The sequence below is a fragment of the Echinops telfairi genome, unplaced genomic scaffold (assembly GCF_000313985.2).
Source record: "Echinops telfairi isolate 266 unplaced genomic scaffold, ASM31398v2 ScPeMD7_7457;HRSCAF=8495, whole genome shotgun sequence".
Taxonomy (NCBI): Eukaryota; Metazoa; Chordata; class Mammalia; order Afrosoricida; family Tenrecidae; genus Echinops; species Echinops telfairi.
In genome coordinates this window covers 36,923,200-36,930,045 of record NW_022111357.1, presented here as the reverse complement: position 1 = coordinate 36,930,045, position 6,846 = coordinate 36,923,200, and the positions used below count along the sequence as shown (strand labels likewise).

General features: G+C 53.0%; 1 long non-coding RNA gene across 1 annotated transcript in view; it reads left to right on the top strand.

Moving 5' to 3' along the window:
• LOC123522660 overlaps positions 1 to 6,846 on the top strand; it is a 12,949-nt gene that overhangs the window by 1,812 nt on the left and 4,291 nt on the right. The window lies entirely within an intron of this gene.

The window sequence follows — 6,846 nt, the reverse complement described above, 5'->3', positions numbered from 1 at the left end:
TCCTCTGGTCTAGCTGGATTTGTAAGGTAGAATTGGGATCATGATAGTCGTGGGGAGGAAGTATTAAAGAACTAGAGGAAAACTGTATGTTTCGTCCGTGCAAACTGCACCCCACCTGGCTCGTCTCCTCCCTCTTCAGACCTTTCAATGAGCAGCCTAGGGCATTAGCTCTTTGCATCACCCAGGGACCTTGTGGTTGGAAACAGAGCCTGGGGTGCCCACAGCTCTGCTGTGCTCTGGGCTGTTGGTCCTGGAATGGGGGCTTCAGGCAGCCCAGCAAAGCTGAAAGGGAAACTAAGGCAGGAAGGGGTCCACCCCGGGGATGCCTGGGACTGTGGGTTAGAGGAAGTGTCTTAAAAACCAGGAGTCTCTGCCAGGCAGCCTGGTGATGGTCTGCCTCACGGGTCATTAGCCCCGGCCTGGCCTAGTGCCCGGAGGTGGGTGGGAAGGGGCAGGTGACTGCTCTCTGGAACATCCCCCAACCCCTGCAGAGCATCTGCTTTGTCTTCAAGAACAGAAATAACTTCTTGTTCTGGAAATTATTTCCAGGTCTTTCTATTAGACCCACAAAAGGATGAGGCCGGAAATACCAAGGTCTCCAGGGAACATATGGATTAGATTAAAGCTCTGGGGTCTCTGGGGAAAAACGTAGGGGGACGGTGATTCCTTCTCAGGACAGGGCTTCCCACCTCTCTGAAGCAAAGGCTCGACCCCGGGGCAGAGTCACAGACGCATGCGCTGCTCAACCCCACCTGCGGGTCCTCCTGCAGCCATCTGGTTAGCTGAGCATCCACATGGACCCCGACTGACTCATCTGGAGATAACCGTGCCGCAGACGTGGCCCGAGGCCACAGTAGCTCCTGGTGTCACCTCTGTCCCCACGGGCCTCCTCTCGGAACGAGACCCTACAGACGCCTTGTAACCTCGTTCCGCATTGTGGTGCATGATTAGTTATAACATCGTTAGTAACTGAGTGGAAGTTTTCTTTCCTTTTGAATGTCTTCCTCGTTTCTTCAGATGGGACTTCGTCCTTCAAAAAGACCTAGGTTCACAGAGACAAGGGCCACAGGATTGCCGCGGCAGTGCCAGAAACTCGAACACAATGGGCAGCTATCAAAATGGGCCTTGGGGGGGGGGCGGGGCGGGGAGGGAGGAAGCCCACGGCTGGCCCTTGCAGTGTGTGTAGATGGAAACCCCGTGCCTGCTTCAAAGCATCATGGTCCTTCCGCCGTGGCAGCTCTGACCAGGGCCCGTCCGTCGGTAGAGCTGACAACCTGCAGTCTCGTGATCCATGCAAGCTGGGCGTCCGGAACCGGGTTGGTGTTATCACTTACCACGGGGCTCTTTTTATTAAACTTAGTTCGTGTCGGCGGAAACACCTCCCACACATTTTGGACGCAGTCCTACCAGTGTCACCCTCCTCAGACAGTGTCACCCAGCTCTGTCCACGCCCACCGTGCAATGCTACTGCCATACTGCGTGTGTTGGGTGCGTGGCTGAGAGGCCAGGACAGCCTTCATGCACGGGCACATGGGCTGCGGGCTGGGGAGTGGAGGGGCAACTTGCAGTAACTAGACTTCCTGCCGGCCTGTGCTCGGGTGCTCCGGTTGGCTGGGAGCTTGAGCTGTCGAAAGCCAAGTAGCCCTGAGTCATCCCTGCGGCTCTCACCCTCCTCCTTTGGGTTCTGGGAATCTGAAGAGGACTCCAGCGACGACGTGACATTCCTTAGCTGCAAGTCGTCAGTCAACTCGCCACTTCCTTGCTAGTCATGTTGCCTCATCGCTTAGGACAGGACTAAACAAATGTGCCTGAAACTTAGATGCCTGTGGGCAAGAAGGCGGGGTACGTGGGGGGCCCCACCCCTCCCTTTTGAGCACAGCACCATTCTTTTGGCCCAGAGGACTGGGAGGTGGCCCGTTGGCAGTCCTTCGCTGGCATTTCCACTGTTCAGGCGACATCAGAGGATCATTCTGTGCTGATCTCATAATCAGTGTGACGTGCAAGGCGGGCCCCTTTCACAACACATGAGTGAGTGTTAGACACGTGCATGAAGCCGTTTTGCTGATGAGGTGACCACGGGGGTGGGGTGGGGGTCTGACACTGTCTGCCCTTGTCCTCTCTAGAGCAGTCACGGGAGAGGTAAGCAATGCCCCTGAAAACCTTTGGCCAGTGGGCAAACGTGGGTACATCTGAGTCCCAGAAACGTGTTATTTATTAACAGTGGCGTTAACAAGCAAACAGGGAGGGCTAGCAAGGGCAAGCAGTGGTGAGATGACGGATGCCAGGGGGAGCTCAAGGAGGGTCTTGGAGGTGAAGACCGAACCCTCTAGGCCGCTCAGGTGGCAGGCAGGAGGGAAACCCCAAAGAGTAGATGTGAATTGAACCCTACTAAGGGAGGAGCCAGGAGCTCCGTTAAGTGTCCAAGAGTTAAATGGCTCCGGCCCTCTGCTTCTGTGAGGATCCATGAACCTTGGGAAGGCTCCAGGCAGTTCTATTCTGCTCCATTGAACAAAGAAACGCAGGGCAGTGAATGAACTGTAGGACAGACTTCCTCACCTTGGGCTTCCCGGGCTATAAGCCTTCACAGGAGCAGAGAGCCTCTTGCCTGAGGACCAGCTGGTCGATTCCAACTGCTGGCCTTCTGCTGAGCGGCCACGACGCCACCAGGGCTCTGTTATTCCGAGCACAGGGTCCATAGAGATTGGAGCCAACATCAACAGGCTTGGTCTGGTTTGGGGGGGGGATCAGAGAGGAGGGTACCACAGGTGTTTGAGTTGGGGTGGGGATGTACTGAAAACCAGTCTGCACGTATATGAGGCAAATATTACCCAGAGGGGAAACCCAAAGAAGAAACCAGCCAGCTGCCAGCCTGTCCACTCAGACTTACGGCGACACCAAGGTGTGTCGGGGTACAGCTGTGCTCCACCAGGCGTGCGATGGCTGATTTGGGGGAAGTCAGTCGCCAGGCCTTTCTCTCAGGGCACCTCCGTGTGACCCTCCAACTTTTCGGTTAGCAGCAGAGTGCTTCGCTGACTGTAGGGGAAGGAAAGGGCAGAGCAGACTGGAGGGGAGGCCTGGCTAGGCTGCAGGTAGCACCTGGGCTGGAAGGACAGACTGGCAGTGGAAGCCATCAAGATCCCCGAGCTGAGGCGTGCTCACAGTGGCAGCACGGAAGAGCAATGTGGCCTGGACGAGGCGGAAGTTGGGGCCCGTATGGAAGCCGTCCCAGGGCTGTAAGTGGCAGCGGCTGCAGTCATCGTGGTTATAAAAGCTAATCACAGCTCCTTTTTTGAGAGCTCACCTTGTGATCGCATGGCGCTATCCACGCGCCTGGGTTATCTGCTTTTGACATCAGGGCCACAGCCCTAAGTGGCAGGTCTGTTATCACCCCATCGTATGAAACTGAGGTTCAGAGAAGGGCTAGTGGTCACACCGTGTGTGAGCAGCAGGGCCAGGATTTAAACCAAGGTCTGCCTGGCGCCAGAGCTCAACCCCAGCCCCTCCCTGTGGAGTGAAGTAACAGAATTGCTCAAACGCCGCAGGTTACCTGTGGAAGAGAGAGGGCGGCTTCTCCTGGCGTGACAGTGACTGGGATGGAGCAGCAGGTGGAGGAGTGGGGAGGAACTTGTAAGTGGTTCACTTTAGGCCAAATAGAAATTTGATGCCAGCAAAATATCCATTAGTGCTGTTGACAACCTGAGATCAGAGCTACAGGCCCAAGTGCAGGTAAATGACTGGCAATAGAGGTGTGGACTTGTAAAAGGGAGGATGTGAGTCTGTACCACCAGGCTACGAGTTTGAGGTGCAAACACTACTGTTAGGAGCAGAGTTGTGAGAACAACCAGTAAAGTACTTTCAATGCTTGACAAGCGGTCTTGTGACCCGCCCCCCTTTCTCTCTCTCTCTCTCTCTCTCTCTCTCTCTCTCTCTCTCTCTCTCGTACAGGTACTATTGGCATCTCCATTTAGTAGAAAAGGAAACAGCCGCTTAGAGACGGAGAAACTCGCCTAAGGCTACTGGCCAGCGCAGGACAAAGCTGGGACTCCAGCCCTAAGCTGACTCCCAAGGAATTTGCATCGATAAAATGAATTCCCCGACCAGGGTTAGAAAGCTAAAATGATTTCCTTCGTTAATCTGTAATCTCTGAATTATCTTCTCTGGTTAATACACTCTGCTTTTCCAACAGGGAAACAAATGACCCAAAAAGGTTTGATAAAGCAAAACTGTGCCTTTGCTAAGCGAGTAGACTTGGGGGAGGAGGCTCTATCAGTGTTTGTGAAGAGCTGACTTTTTTTAAAAAGAGTTGAGACTCGCCAATCAGTCTTTAGAAGATAATCAAAGGAGCTGATGGAGGTTTGTAGATAAAAATGCTGAAAGCAGCCCCTAAATAATCAGACCCCCAGATTCCAAATTCATTCGGGGGTGGCATCTGGGAAGGACGCTAGGTTCCCCCTTCTCCTGCTCTAGCTGTGTGACATCAGATAGGCTACCTCATACTGACAGAATAGAACTGGGCCCCAGAGAGGTTTGGGTGGCTGGTTTTTGTTCAGCTCTTTCTACCCAGGTGCCCTTGAGTGGACTCAAACTTCCAACCTTGTGGTTAGCCTCTCAGTGTGTCCATGGCTGGCACCACTCGGTATTCTCTACTGCACCCCCGTCCACCTCCCCAGTCAGGTACCTTCACAAGACAAAGCCAAACCCGGTGCCATCAAGATGATTCTGCCGCTTAGTGACCCTGAGCATCAGAGGCTATAGATCTTTAAGGGAGCAGACAGCTTCACCGTCTCTCATGAAGGGGCTGGTGGGTTTGAACTGCCGACCTTGCAGTTAGCAGTTAGCTCACCCTTTAAATACACTCTCTCCTTTGTAACCTGCTAGCTACAGCCCTAGTTAGGCCTTGCCTGTGCCTCCTCTGGACCAATTTGGCAGGGCTGTTCTCCACCCCCCTTCTAAATGCCATCGGAATACTTGAGGCACATAAAGAATCCTGCCCTGTCCCCTGTGGGATAAAAGATTTGTTTAAACTCCAGCACATAAGCCAGTGACAAACATCCGCTCAGACACAGCTTGTTCCCCGAGAGTGATTCCCTGGGGATGGACCCCCAGGGATGGAATTCCAGGGTGACAGGGCATGACTCTCTATGTGTCCACACTTCCGCACTTCTGAAACCGAGCACAGACACACCTTCGCATTCTCGATTCTTCTCCAACAAAAATGTTTTTAGGAGCCTTTAGGGAGAAAAGAAGTCTTAAATGTCTGCGCCCTGAGTCTGCCTCTGCTATAATTGCTCCCCTTCCTAAATCAGGTCCAAGTTATCCTTTTATTAAGAAAGATTATTTTAATTTGAAGAATTATATACTTAAGCCCGTGCGGCACACCCCCCAACACACACATACACTCACACACACATACACTCACACACACACACACACTCCAGTGTGCCCCCCCACACACACACACTCTCTCTCTCTCTAGTGACGGGTTATTTGTTTGAACTCTCCATTTTGCCCTCACATGCAGCTTACAGCCGCAGGTTCCACACACCGTTCCCTGGTTGGCAGGTGGTTCCCAGGTTTTGCAATGTGCAGTGAATCCCCAGGGGGCTCCTTGAGAAGCCAGTGTGGCTGGGCTGGCCTTTTCCTCTGGATGTTCCAAGATAACAGAGAGAGAAACAAACAAAACAAGAGGGGTGTCCTCTGTGTTCTGGTGGAGAATTGTTCCTCACTAGCAGAGGGCCCCTAAGTCTTGAGGCCCGGGGGGCTTCTTTGGATGAACTTTGCAGCACTTTGGGAGCAGGGGTGGGGTGGGGGGCCGGGATAGGGGAGGAGAATGGGGATTTTCACCAGAATAAAAGGACAATTGAAAGCGAGGCTGGCGTATCTTCCTCATCGTCTGTTGCATTGATTCAGGAATCCTACCCATGGACATCAGTGGCGTGGGTGCCTTTAATATTCAAAAAAGAAGAGCCAGTTGTCCCGACACGGACTCTAGTTCATGCAAACCCCGTGTGTGGCAGAGTAGAACTCTGTCCCATACAGTTTTCAATGGCTTGGGCTTTTCCAAAGCCAACGGTCAGCCCTTTCTTCTGAGGTCCCTCTAGGTGGGTCTCACTAACCAAGCACCTAACTCCTGCACCACCCAGGGACTCCTCTCCACCAGCGCTCTGACAGAGGTGCTGGACCATGTGCGGAAGAGCATGGTTTCCGGAGAAATCAACAAAGTCTTGTTAACAACCTGCCATATGCAAATAGTGCAACCTTGCCTGCAGAGAGTCGCGGACTTGAAGCATTGACTGATGGTCACTGACCAGGTAGCCTTTAGTCTGGATTACACCTTAATGTGAAGCGGCAGTTCTCAACCTGTGGGTCTCGACCCCTTTGGGGGGGTCAGACGACCCTTTCACAGAGGTCGCCCGATTCATCACAGTAGCAAAATCACAGTGATGAAGTAGCAACGGAAATAATGTTATGGTTGGGGGGGGTCACTACCACATGAGGAACTGTATGAAAGGGCGGTGGCGTGAGGAAGGTTGAGAACCAGATGTAAAGGAAAAAGAATCCTCACAATCGGAAAATAAAGCAAGATCCCAATAAACTGAGAGCAGGGTGGAGTTGTCAGGGATCTCAGTTCACTCAGGCCAACCATCGGTGCCAGGGCGGCAGCAGGTTGCTGCGTGCACAAAACCTCTCTCAAGTGGTAAGAAGCAACAAGGTCGCTTCAAGGGCGAAGGTATGCTTGAGCCAAGCCAGCATAGTTTCCACCACTCGTATGCATGAGAACGTTGGACCAGGAAGCAGAAAGCCTACAGAAGAAGTGACGCACTGCAGTGATGGTGTTGGTGAAGC